Raw genomic sequence first — 13,763 nt, 5'->3', positions numbered from 1 at the left:
CAACTCTAGGATTTTATTTTATTCAATCTTACATCCTCAAGCTTTTCATCACTCTCCCCTGCTGCAGGAGTGGTGTTAGCCCCGCCCCCCCCCCCCCCCCCGGCTGTGTGCTCACATGTAAATTAGCCAGGAGTGGCAGACAGAAAGTAGAACAGTTAGAAAGCCTAGTTCAACACTAAAATACAGCAATTTCCTTTGTTTTGTTTGTCTTTTATACATCCTTAGCACTAATCATTGCTTTTTTATTCATCCAAAATACAATTAACTTTATATTTTATCTTTTTTTTTTTTTACAAACAAAATATATGAATGTGCTCCAAAACAAAACCCAGCCTCAGTACACTCCTACAGATGTAACATCAGACAGTAAATGTCTCTTTTATGCTTTTTTTAATCAATGCTGCAACTTCTTTTCATTTCCTTTCAATACATCCAAAGAAATTAAACTACAACGACAACAAACACAACATATAGCAAATGTCTCTAAGAAGATTGTGTATATACATTATGTACCACCTTTAAACACCAAATAAATAACAAATCTTTCTAATACAATCACAAAAAATGGAACACAAAATGTAAAACCCAAATTAGAAATTGCAATTTTAAAAAGATACATTTTTCAGCAGCTTTTCAAAATCAATCACATATTTTACTCTTCTGTGGATGAAACAAAGAAGTCCAGAGCAATGTAGCCACTTCTCCAAAGTCTCTGTCACCTTCAGTTTTACACAAAGTCTGTGAAAATCCACCATACATTGGTCACATGTATTCAGAGACCTGCTAAAAGTCCACAATTGTAAAAGCTCTTATATAGACAACTGTTTGTTTGCTTGGAGCTCTAAATATAAAAAAATGCTTTTCTATCACCTAGACACAGATGGAGAACCATATCAACTGGATTAGTAACAGGGAAACATGTTTAGGTTTAAACTTACATCAATAGACAACATGAAGCTGTCCATCACATTTTTGACCTAAACATGTAAACACATCCTTGGCTCTGCGGTTAGGAAATGGTAATTGGGAATCTCTTCATACCAGGAGCCAGCCTGAACATTGGAACATCACCACAGTGCCCATCCAGACTGGGACAGCAACGGGGTCCACTTCAGAGCTGTGAGCTGCTGTGTTTAACTCCAGCTGTCCCAGCAAGGGAGACAACTGCAGCAACATCCACTGACCAAGCTGGCAAGCCCTGGCAGAAAAGATCCCCACAAGAAAAACACTGGCTCAGGCAGGCTGGTCAATAAAAAAAATATAGTTTTGCCAATGTCTTGCAGCTCGCAGATCAAGTGGTTTAGTTTTCCAGTAATGTCAGTCAAGAATACAAGTTCAGATTCACAATGTTCATATTCACCATATTCAGCAGATATCTCCACCAATAGCACCTTAAAAATCCTGTTCTGTTTTGCTTTGCAGCTGAGGTTTTTTATGATTTTCACAATAGGAGTCATTATATGTCCAGAGCCAATCACTTCTGCACATAAGGCCTACTGGTGAAAGAAGCAGCAGTAATGCAGACATTTTGGAAAGTCTGGGTCAGCTTTACAGTGAGTGATGAAACCTGTTTGTCGGTCAATCATAGCAGGAGCCCCGTCTGCAGGTATGGCTACCAGCTTTTCTAATGGTACCTTTTTCTGCACAAAAACTCCTTCACCGTGTTATACATTTCAACTCCTCTTGTAGTTGTCTGTTAGGGCAGATGTGTCAGGAGTTCTTCTCTTGTGGAAACCAAAAGCTATGCTGTACTGTTGCCGTCCACAGACTCATCACACTGGACGTTAACCACCTGCACTTTGCAAGATCCCGGTCCAGCTAATTGGCCAAGTTATCAGACATAGCTGACACTCATCTAGACATTGTAGTGAAAATTGAATGAGTTCTATTGTTCTCATCCTTAGGGACAGTGATAGCAATTATCATCATTGCTTGTTTCTTAATCTGATAAAAACCTTATCTACTTGATGAGAAAATGAGCAGGTCTAAACGAGGCTTAGATTTAAGAATTTTTTTCATGCTATATGCATAAGTCTTTGTCCTTTAAGGCAACAGATTATAGTACCCCCCCCCCCCCCCCCCCACAGGCTGCTGTCATATTAACATTAGCTTGGAGCTCCAGAATGGACAAGAAAAAACGACGAGAATGGCTCGAGCAGGGCGTTGCTCACGGGGCGGTCGCTTGTGCCAGGCGGTGGCACGTGCTCGGGCCCGCTAAATGCTACTTGTAGCTTTAATTATTATTATTCTTTTTCTTCCGACGGAAGAGTCGCCTTTTTGAGGCCTTTAACATACCCCAAAACTCACCAAATTTGGCACACACATCAGGAGTCGCGAAAAATTTCGTATTTTACAGGAGATTGGCATGGGCGCACAAAAACGGCTCGACAGCGCCACCTACAGTGACATTTGTCCCGAGCCCCCGCATATGCTTTAACATACAAGCTTGATTTTTTCAGGACATGTTCATCAGATGGAAACCTACAAAAAAGTCTCTTGGTACCAAGCTGTCAGTCGCACAGGAAGTCTGCTATATTGGTGTCAATATGTCATTTTTGCTCTATTTTGGACATTTGTAGGCCTCCTTCTAGAACGAACTCCTCCTAGAGATTTATGAATAATGACTCCAAACTTTGGTTTTGTAAACTAAACACATGTCCGATGTTAAATTGCGAAGCTTTTAAGTTTTTACGGTTGTTTGTGACCGTGGCTGCGCGTCAAAATTGGAGGTCGTTTCGAAAACACGCCATGAAAAGAAGAATGGCCATAACTCAGCCATGCATAATCTAATCTGATCCAAAATTTATGTGCATGATTGTAGTCTGACTCTGAACACATCTGCAGTGAAAGAATCTGGAAAAAGTGTAGCGCCACCTGCTGGCAAGAGGAAATGACATGTTTGACTTGGAGCATCACTGCTCCAAGTAGGATGAGCCGACAAACCTCAAAATGATGTCCACCTGTTGAAAAGCCATTGAAGTTTACTCTGATAAAAAGCCATAACTTTCAAAGCGGGGGTGTGGTCGTGACAGAGCGGCGAAGTTGGGCGCCTCGCCGTGCACACAAAAGTTGCTCTCACGTGCACATTCCTTGTCCAATCTCACTGAAATTCGATGGAGGTGATGAGGCTTCCATTCTGAACCAATGGATATGACAATCTTGGACGAGATCTATAGCGCCACCTAGATATTGACAAATACATTTTATGTCACATTCTGACCTGTCTTTTCTCTGTGCTTTGTCCGATGTTCATAAAATTACAACAGGAGATACTCACAAGGGTTTTCTCTCATTGTGTAAAGTTTCATGGGTGTACACCTGACGGTGCCTGCTCAAGCCACCGCCAAACAGGAAGTGGTTGATTGCGTTGCAGTCAGATAATTAAAAATTCATAAAAAATCAGCCGTTTTTCTGACGAGGCTGAGATTTCAGAATGAAATTCCCCCATACATATCTCCAACTTAGATATACAGCACTCGCACGGGTGCACAAAAACGGCTCAATAGCGCCACCTACAATGTTTGTTTTCGCGAGCCCCGCCATGTTCTTTAACATACAAGCTTGATATTTACAGGACATGTTCATCAGATGAAAACCTACAAAAAAGTCTCTTGGTACCAAGCTGTCAGTTGCACAGGAAGTCTGCTATATTGGTGTCAATATGTCATTTTTGGTGTATTTTGGTCATTTGCAGGCCTCCTTCTAGAACGAACTCCTCCTAGAAATTTGTGAATAATGACTCCAAACTTTGGTTTTGTAAACTAAACACATGTCCGATGTTAAATTGCGAAGCTTTTAAGTTTTTACGGTTGTTTGTGACCGTGGCTGCGCGTCAAAATTGGAGGTCGTTTCGAAAACACGCCATGAAAAGAAGAATGGCCATAACTCAGCCATGCATAATCTAATCTGATCCAAAATTTATGTGCATGATTGTAGTCTGACTCTGAACAAATCTGCAGTGGAAAAATATGGAATAAGTGTAGCGCCACCTGTTGGCAACAGGAAATGACATGTCTTACTTGGAGCATCACTGCTCCAAGTAGGATGAGCAAACGCACCTCAAAATGACATCCACCTGTTAAAAATCCATTGAAGTTTACTCTGATAAAAAACCAAATCTTTCAAAGCGGGGGTGTGGTCGTGACAGAGCGGCGAAGTTGGGCGTCTCGCCATGCACACAAATGTTGCTCTCACGTGCACATTCCTTGTCCGATCTCACTGAAAATAAATGGATATGATGAAGCTTCAATTCTGAACCCATGGATATGACAAGTTTGGACGAGCTCTATAGCGCCACCTAGTTATTGCATGGGGCACATTCTGCCCTGTATTTTCTCAGTGCTTTGTCCGATGTTCATAAAATTACAACAGGAGATACTCACAAGGGTTTTCTCTCATCGTTTAAAGTTTCATGGGTTTACACCTGACAATGATTGCGCAAGCCACCACCAAACAGGAAGTGGTTGATTGCGTTGCAGTCAGATAATTAAAAATTCATAAAAAATCAGCCGTTTGTATCACGACGCTGAGATTTCAGAATGAGAGGCCTCTTACATATCTCCAACTTAGATACACAGCACTTGCATGGGTGAACAAAAAACGGCTCAATAGCGCCACCTACCATGTTTGTTTTTGAGAGCCCCGCCATGTTCTTTAACATACAAGCTTGATATTTACAGGACATGTTCATCAGATGGAAACCTACAAAAAAGTCTCTTGGGACCAAGCTGTCAGTCGCACAGGAAGTCTGCTATATTGATGTCAATATGTCAGTTTTGCTCTATTTTGGTCCTTTGCAGGCCTCGTTCTAGAACGAACTCCTCCTAGAGATTTTTGAACAATGACTCCAAACTTTGGTTTTGTACACTAAACACATGTCCGATCTTAAATTGCGAAGCTTTTAAGTTTTTACGGTTGTTTGTGACCGTGGCGGCGCGTCAAAATTTGAGGTCGTTTCGAAATCACGCCATGAAAAGAAAAATGGCCATTACTCAGCCATAAATAATCGAATCTGATCCAAATTTGTTGTGCATGATTGTAGTCTGACTTTGAACACATCTGCAGTGGAAAAATCCGAAACAGGTGTAGCGCCACCTGTTGGCAACAGGAAATGACATGTTTTACTTGGAGCATCACTGCTCCAAGTAGGATGAGCAAACACACCTCAAAATGACGTCCACCATTGAAGTTTACTCTGATGAAAAACAAATCTTTCAACGCGGGGGTGTGGTCATGACAGAGCAGCGAAGTTGGGTATCTCGCCATGCACAAATGTTGCTCTCACGTTCACATTCCTTGTCTGATCTCACTGAAATTAAATAGATTTGATGAAACTTCCATTCTGAACCCATGGATATGACAATTTTGGACGAGCTATATATGTTCATAAATGATCATGAAGCATGATCATATAATCAAGCTTCAAAGGAAATCAGCCGTTTGTCTCAGGAAGCTGAGATTTCAGAATTAGATGCGTCTTACAAAGCTCCACGTTTGAAAAGCAGCACTATACGTACGAGAAACATTTAACCACCTTAATCACCCTATTGTGCTGAAAGCAAATTTTTGGACATTTTGACTCAAGCAAATATTTTTAACATAACTTCTGTTTAGTTTATCAGCACCAAAATAAAAAATATTTACATTTATAAAATGACTGGTCAACTCTAGGATTTTATTTATTCAATCTTACATCCTCAAGCTTTTCATCAGTCTCCCCTGCTGCAGGAGTGGAGTTAGCCCCCCCCCCCCCGGCTGTGTGCTCACATGTAAATTAGCCAGGAGTGGCAGAGAGAAAGTAGAACAGTTAGAAAGCCTAGTTCAACACTAAAATACAGCAATTTCCTTTGTTTTGTTTGTCTTTTATACATCCTTAGCACTAATCATTGCTTTTTTATTCATCCAAAGTACAATTAACTTTATATTTTATCTTTTTTTTTTTTTTACAAACAAAATATATGAATGTGCTCCAAAACAAAACCCAGCCTCAGTACACTCCTACAGATGTAACATCAGACAGTAAATGTCTCTTTTATGCTTTTTTAATCAATGCTGCAACTTCTTTTCATTTCCTTTCAATACATCCAAAGAAATTAAACTACAACGACAACAAACACAACATATAGCAAATGTCTCTAAGAAGATTGTGTATATACATTATGTACCACCTTTAAACACCAAATAAATAACAAATCTTTCTAATACAATCACAAAAAATGGAACACAAAATGTAAAACCCAAATTAGAAATTGCAATTTTAAAAAGATACATTTTTCAGCAGCTTTTCAAAATCAATCACATATTTTACTCTTCTGTGGATGAAACAAAGAAGTCCAGAGCAATGTAGCCACTTCTCCAAAGTCTCTGTCACCTTCAGTTTTACACAAAGTCTGTGAAAATCCACCATACATTGGTCACATGTATTCAGAGACCTGCTAAAAGTCCACAATTGTAAAAGCTCTTATATAGACAACTGTTTGTTTGCTTGGAGCTCTAAATATAAAAAAATGCTTTTCTATCACCTAGACACAGATGGAGAACCATATCAACTGGATTAGTAACAGGGAAACATGTTTAGGTTTAAACTTACAACAATAGACAACATGAAGCTGTTCATCACATTTTTGACCTAAACATGTAAACACATCCTTGGCTCTGCGGTTAGGAAATGGTACTTGGGAATCTCTTCATACCAGGAGCCAGCCTGAACATTGGAACATCACCACAGTGCCCATCCAGACTGGGACAGCAACGGGGTCCACTTCACAGCCGTGAGGCTGCTGTGTTTAACTCCAGCTGTCCCAGCAAGGGAGACAACTGCAGCAACATCCACTGACCAAGCTGGCAAGCCCTGGCAGAAAAGATCCCCACAAGAAAAACACTGGCTCAGGCAGGCTGGTCAATAAAAAAAATAGTTTTACCAATGTCTTGCAGCTCGCAGATCAAGTGGTTTAGTTTTCCAGTAATGTCAGTCAAGAATACAAGTTCAGATTCACCATATTCAGCAGATATCTCCACCAATAGCACCTTAAAAATCCTGTTCTGTTTTGCTTTGCAGCTGAGGTTTTTTATGATTTTCACAATAGGAGTCATTATATGTCCAGAGCCAATCACTTCTGCACATAAGGCCTACTGGTGAAAGAAGCAGCAGTAATGCAGACATTTTGGAAAGTCTTGGTCAGCTTTACAGTGAGTGATGAAACCTGTTTGTCGGTCAATCATAGCAGGAGCCCCGTCTGCAGGTATGGCTACCAGCTTTTCTAATGGTACCTTTTTCTGCACAAAAACTCCTTCACCGTGTTATACATTTCAACTCCTCTTGTAGTTGTCTGTTAGGGCAGATGTGTCAGGAATTCTTCTCTTGTGGAAACCAAAAGCTATGCTGAACTGTTGCCGTCCACAGACTCATCACACTGGACGTTAAACCACCTGCACTTTGTAAGATCCCGGTCCAGCTAATTGGCCAAGTTATCAGACATAGCTGACACTCATCTAGACATTGTAGTGAAAATTGAATGAGTTCTATTGTTCTCATCCTTAGGGACAGTGATAGCAATTATCATCATTGCTTGTTTCTTAATCTAAAAAAACCTTCTTCTACTTGATGAGAAAATGAGCAGGTCTAAACGAGGCTTAGATTTAAGAATTTTTTTCATGCTATATGCAAAAGTCTTTGTCCTTTAAGGCAACAGATTATAGTCCCCCCCCCCCCCCCCCCCCCCAGGCTGCTGTCATATTAACATTAGCTTGGAGCTCCAGAATGGACAAGAAAAAACGACGAGAATGGCTCGAGCAGGGCGTTGCTCACGGGGCGGTCGCTCGTGCCAGGCGGTGGCACGTGCTCGGGCCCGCTAAATGCTACTTGTAGCTTTAATTATTATTATTATTATTCTTCCGACTTTTCCGTCGCCTTTTTGAGGCCTTTAACATACCCCAAAACTCACCAAATTTTGTATACACATCAGGAGTCGCGAAAAATTTCATATTTTATAGGAGAACGGCATAGGTAAACAAAAATGGCTCGATAGCGCCACCTGCAAAATTTGTTTTCGCGAGCACCTCCATATGCTTTATAGTACAAACCTGATTTTAACAGGGCATGTTCATCAGATAGAAACCTACAAAAAAGTCTCTTGGGACCAAGCTGTCAGTCGCACAGGAAGTCTGATATTTTGATGACAATATGTCATTTTTGCTGTATTTTGGTCATTTGCAGGCCTCGCTCTAGAACGAACTCCTCCTAGAGATTTGAGAGTAATGACTCCAAACTTTGGTTTTGTAAACTAGACACATGTCCGATGTTAAATTGCAAAGCTTTTAAGTTTTTATGGATGTTTGTGACCATGGCGGCGCGTCAAAATTGGAGGTCGTTTCGAAAACACGCCATGAAAAGAAAAATGGCCATTACTCAGCCATGCATAATCCAATCTGATCCAAAATTGATATGCATGATTGTAGTCTGACTCTGAACACATCTGCAGTGAAAAAATCTGGAAAAAGTGTAGCGCCACCTGCTGGCAAGAGGAAATGAACTGTTTTACTTGGAGCATCACTACTCCGAGTAGGATGAGCCGACACACCTGAAAATGACGTCCACCTGTTGAAAAGCCATTGAAGTTTACTCTGATAAAAAAACATAACTTTCAATGCGGGGGTGTGGTCGTGACAGAGCGGCAAAGTTGGGCATCTCGCTATGCACACAAAAGTTGCTCTCACGTGCACATTCCTTGTCCAATCTCACTGAAATTCAATGGATATGATGAAGCTTCTATTCTGAACCCATGGATATGACAATCTTGGACGAGCTCTATAGCGCCACCTAGTTATTGCATTGGGCACATTCTGCCCTGTATTTTCTCTTTGCTTTGTCCGATGTGCATGAAATTAAAACTGGAGATACTCAGAAGGGTCCTCTCTCATCATGTAAAGTTTCATGGGTGTACACCTGACGGTGCCTGCGTAACAGGAAGTGGTCGATTATGTGCACCCAAATAATAGAAATTTATTATAAATCAGCCGTTTGTCTCAGGAAGCTGAGATTTCAGAATTAGATGCCTTTAATAACCTCCAGCTTTGATATGTAACACTATAGGGTCTACGAGAAACTTCATCACTTGATTTTTTTAATGAAATTTTGGACTGAACAAAGATTTTTAGCATAAATTCTGTTTAGGTTATCAGCACCAAGAATTCAACTTTCATAGGCATTTATGTGCTACTGCTTCCTGAAAAAATTCAGAATTATTGAAGTTACAGGTGAACTTTTAGACATCATTTCATCCAAAAAGGTCAGAAAACGTCTTTTTAGGCAAAACTGCAAACACCTATTTTTTTGCATAACTTATCTTTCAAATATCAGCACAAAAAAATTAAAAACGGTAGGGATCTGTGTTTGCTGCCTTCCATATTTTTTTCAGACTTAAAAGTGTAACAGATGATTTATAAAAAATCCTTTTTCATCCAAAAACCTGTGTTAAATCTGTCTAGACTCCAAAGAAACATTTTTTTATGGTAACTTATGTTTCAACAATTGACACCAATTTTCACAGACCTATAGCTAAACATGTCCCATAGCTACCTGAATATTTTCATAGATATAAAATGAACTGGTCATTCTAACATCTGGCATTCTAACATCTAACATCTTACATGTCAAAGCCTCTCTCAGCCTGGCTCTGCTGAAGGAGTCGTGTTACAACCCCGCCCCCTCCTGCTGGGACCCCTGCTATGTAAATTAGCAAGCAGTGAACAGAGAGATGAGAAGTAAGAATGGCCATTATTCAGGCATGCATAATCCAAAGACAGCCAGTTAAACACTGAAAGACATATTTTTTCGGTATTTCTTTCATACATCTTTAGTATTAAAAACTCTCCAAGATGAATGTGCCTGACTCCACCTGCAGGTGGATCACAGACTTCCTGACGGACAGACAGCAGTATGTGAGGCTGGGGAAGCTCGTCTCAGATACTCGGACCACAAGCACCGGATCCCCCCAGGGCTGTGTCCTTTCACCCCTGTTACTCTCCCTGTACACAAACAGCTGCACAGCTGGTCACCTGTCTGTCAAACTCCTGAAGTTTCCTGGCAGAAAAGATCCCCTCAAGAAACACTGCAGGCTGTTCCATAAATAAAATATAGTTTTGCCATTGCCTTGCAGCTCGAAGTTCAAGTGATTTAGTTTTTCAGTAATTTCAGTCAAAAATGCAAGTTCAGATTCACCAAATTCAAATTCACCATATTCAGCAGACATCTCCTCCAATAGCACCTTGAAAATCCTGTGCTGTTTTGGTTTGCCGCTGAGGTGTTGATTTTCACAATAGGAGTCATCATGTGTCCAGAGCCAATCACTTGTGCACATAAGGCCTGCTGGTGAATGACGCAGCAGTAATGCGGACATTTTGGAAAGTCTGGGTCAGCTTTACAGTGAGTGATGAAACCTGTTTGTCTATTGATCATAGCAGGAGCCCCGTCTGCAGTCACTGCTACCAGCTTTACTAATGGTACTTTTTCTGCACAAAAACTCCTTCACCGTGTTATACATTTCAACTCCTCTTTTAATTGTCTGTAAGGGCAGTTGTGTTTTGAAAAATTTTTTAGACTTCTTTATATTTATAGATATGAAGATTTCTCAACTTAAATAAAGCAGCCGATTGAACTTCTAAGAAAAGTCCACCAGAGAGAGTCAAAGGGATTACAATTCGGCCTCTAGGTAGCAGGTGACCGTTAAGTATTTATGCTGTAAAAGATTTTGTTGTTCTTTGACAAAGTTCACATGCAGCAGGCTTCCCCCACCAGCAAAGCATCATGGGAAGTATGACGTCACAACCCCTGAATAGCAAACGTTTCTTGTGAGATGTATCTAACAGAATCACCCACAAAACATTTTTTTGAACACAGACATAACACAAAGAAGACAACACACCACCACTTTGGGATTGGAATGTAATTTTATTAGATTTTAACCCTTGGGATCAAACTAAAAACGGAGCTGTCTGATTGGTCCATGGGAGAACTCATGCCAATGGGGCACAAACCCAACAGCTACAATGTTCCCTAACGGACTAATGATCAATAAAATAATTACTATAAAATGTTCTACACATACATACGGAACTAAACGAAGTAGAACTTCTATTATTTCATGAAAGCAATAACATGTAATCAATCTACTTCATCAAATACGAACGATAAAATGCATGATGGGAAAAACCACAAGTCAAGCAGCTGGTCAAGCCATTGAAGACAAGGCATTTTCGTCTGAGTCCCCCCTCTGCTCGACCCCTGCTGGACGACTGGAGAATCACACCCCACAGAGAATTTCGCTGAAGCTTGCCGAATTTGAGCAAATCAGTTCTTTTCAGAACTTTCTCATTTCCTCTGCACTTCGATCTTCGACGCTCCTGACCAGCAAGGAAGACTACAGGACCGCCAGTGAGAAGAACTCGACCTGGCCAGACGCACTGCGCCGAGGACGCCTTCAATTTGACTCGAGGTTTGTCACGACCATTATGAATTTTCCCGCGACTTGTAAACGAACCATTACTTTAATCGACCATCGACACTTTTTTAAATCGCCACAACGACTACACACCTTCTGATTATCAATTTTATTGAATAAAAAACCGTAAAAGTTGCTTAAAATTGATTAGACGAACGCAAATAATTTGACCTTTTACTTCGTTGAACCGGAAGTGATGGCGGGCATTTTGTTTCGAACGTAATTTTAAAAAGACTTTTCAAAGCAAACCAACCGACGAATTTTCTTTTTAAACGGACACAAATGTACAAAATGACATGTAGAATCGATACTGGTCGACAAACAACAAGTTTCTATCAGTTTCAGAGATCGTTTTTTTTTGTAGTCTATCCACCATCTTTGTAGTTCTCAATTAAATATTCGAATGTAGTTTTTACGGTTTTTAAACCACATTAACCAGTGAAACTCCTTTCTAATTGATCAAATACATAGCAGTTCACATATAATACATTTTGAACGCGTGCCGACCCGTGAGTATTTCCACTGAAGATCAGTTCCAACCTATTTTGTACTTTTTAGGTTTTAAGTTAAATTTTCAGTGTTTAATAATTTCATAGGACACATGTTAAATTTATTTGTGTATAAATGTTTTCATATAATCTATAAGTGTGGCAGCCAGTATGAATATATTTGCAGGAACACACACAGATATTAAAATGGCTGCTTGGCCTCCTGTTCGCTTTAGGATTGATAACGTTATTATTAGTTTATAAATGTTTTTATGGTCTTGGGCCTTCATATTTGTCTGATATGATTTTAATGTATGATCCCCTGTGGACCCTGAGGTCCTCTGATACAGGCCTTTTGGTTATCCCAAAAGTTAAAACACACGGCAAGGCCTCATTCAGTTTTAATGGACCTCCTCTATGGATTAGCCTCCCAGAGAGCATCTACCATTTCATGTCTATTAAAGTTTGTTTATGTATTTATTTTTGTTTGAATTAAATGTTTTTCCTTTTACATTTTTATTTGTAACTCCAGAGTTTTCCTCTGAGGGATCTTCCACACCAGTGACTAAACCTTTGTCTGGACAACAGAGAGAGGAGCTGTTTGCTGGTTTTTCCAGAGAACGTTGTGTTTTGTAAGCCATTAAAGAGTTTGGTAAAGGTAAGTTAAATTTGCAGTGTTTAATAATCTATTATAGCAGTGATCCCCAACCTTGTTTCAATAAACTTGATTGCACATTTTTTAAGTTAACGGACAGGTCTTTGAGATGTTGGTGGAGGATTACTGTAGCAACGCCACGCAGAAGGAGGAACAGATGTGTGACAACACACACCCCAGCTTTAATTTTGACACCCATGGATAGAACATTGCATGGCTCTCATCATCCTCCCCCCTTCTGCCGCTCATGGTGCAAAAAAGAAAAATGTAGCTTTCTTTTCTGGAAGTGGAAGGCTCCTCTTCTGTCTCCTGGCTGGGCCTTTTCACCTATGCAAAAAAAACTTTCCAAAGACGTTTGTTTTTTACTCATTTTGCTAGCTCCTGGGTTTTATTTTAGCGATAATTTATCATGTGACTGAGAGGAGCACCTTGGTCTGTGTTACTATGGAAGCGATTCTGTAGCATTAATAAAAAGCAAAGTCAAAACCAGAAATGCCTTTTAATTTTCAAAATGAAGCTGCATTTTTTGACTCAAAAATAAAATGAAAAAGCCATCCACCAAAATGCTTTTTCATTTCCTTCTTCAACACTGATTATTCTGTCACTTAATTAAAATTAAAATGGTATTTGACATTTCATTTTCAAGACGTTCTATGGTAAATGTGTAGCATAATTCATTACAAATGTCTAATTTGACATTTAAAATGGATTAATAGAAATGCTTTTTATTTTCAAAGTGAAGCTGCATTTTTTGACTCAAAATTAAAAAGAAAAAGCAATACTTCAAAATGCTTTATCATTTTATACTGCAACACAGCTTTTTTGTCACTTAATTAAAATGATAAAGAAAATGGTATTTGACATTTCATTTAAAAAAAGGTGCATGGTAAATGTGTAGCATAATTCATTTAGAAATGTCTAATTTGACAATAAAAATGGTTTAACAGAAATGCTTTTTAATTTTGAAAATGTAGCTGCATCAAATGCCTCAAAATTCAAATATAAAAGCAATATTTCAAAATGCTTTTTCATTTTATACTTCAAACCGCTTATTCTGTGTCATAATTAAAATGAAAATGCAAAGAGGGGATTGCATTTGCATTTTAACATCCACCCTGCAAA

Source organism: Oryzias latipes, chromosome 1, assembly GCF_053564925.1.
Source record: "Oryzias latipes strain Hd-rR chromosome 1, Olatipes_Hd-rR_3.1".
Lineage (NCBI taxonomy): Eukaryota > Metazoa > Chordata > Actinopteri > Beloniformes > Adrianichthyidae > Oryzias > Oryzias latipes.
The sequence above is the reverse complement of the archived record's forward strand: the minus strand, read 5'-3'. Positions refer to the sequence as shown.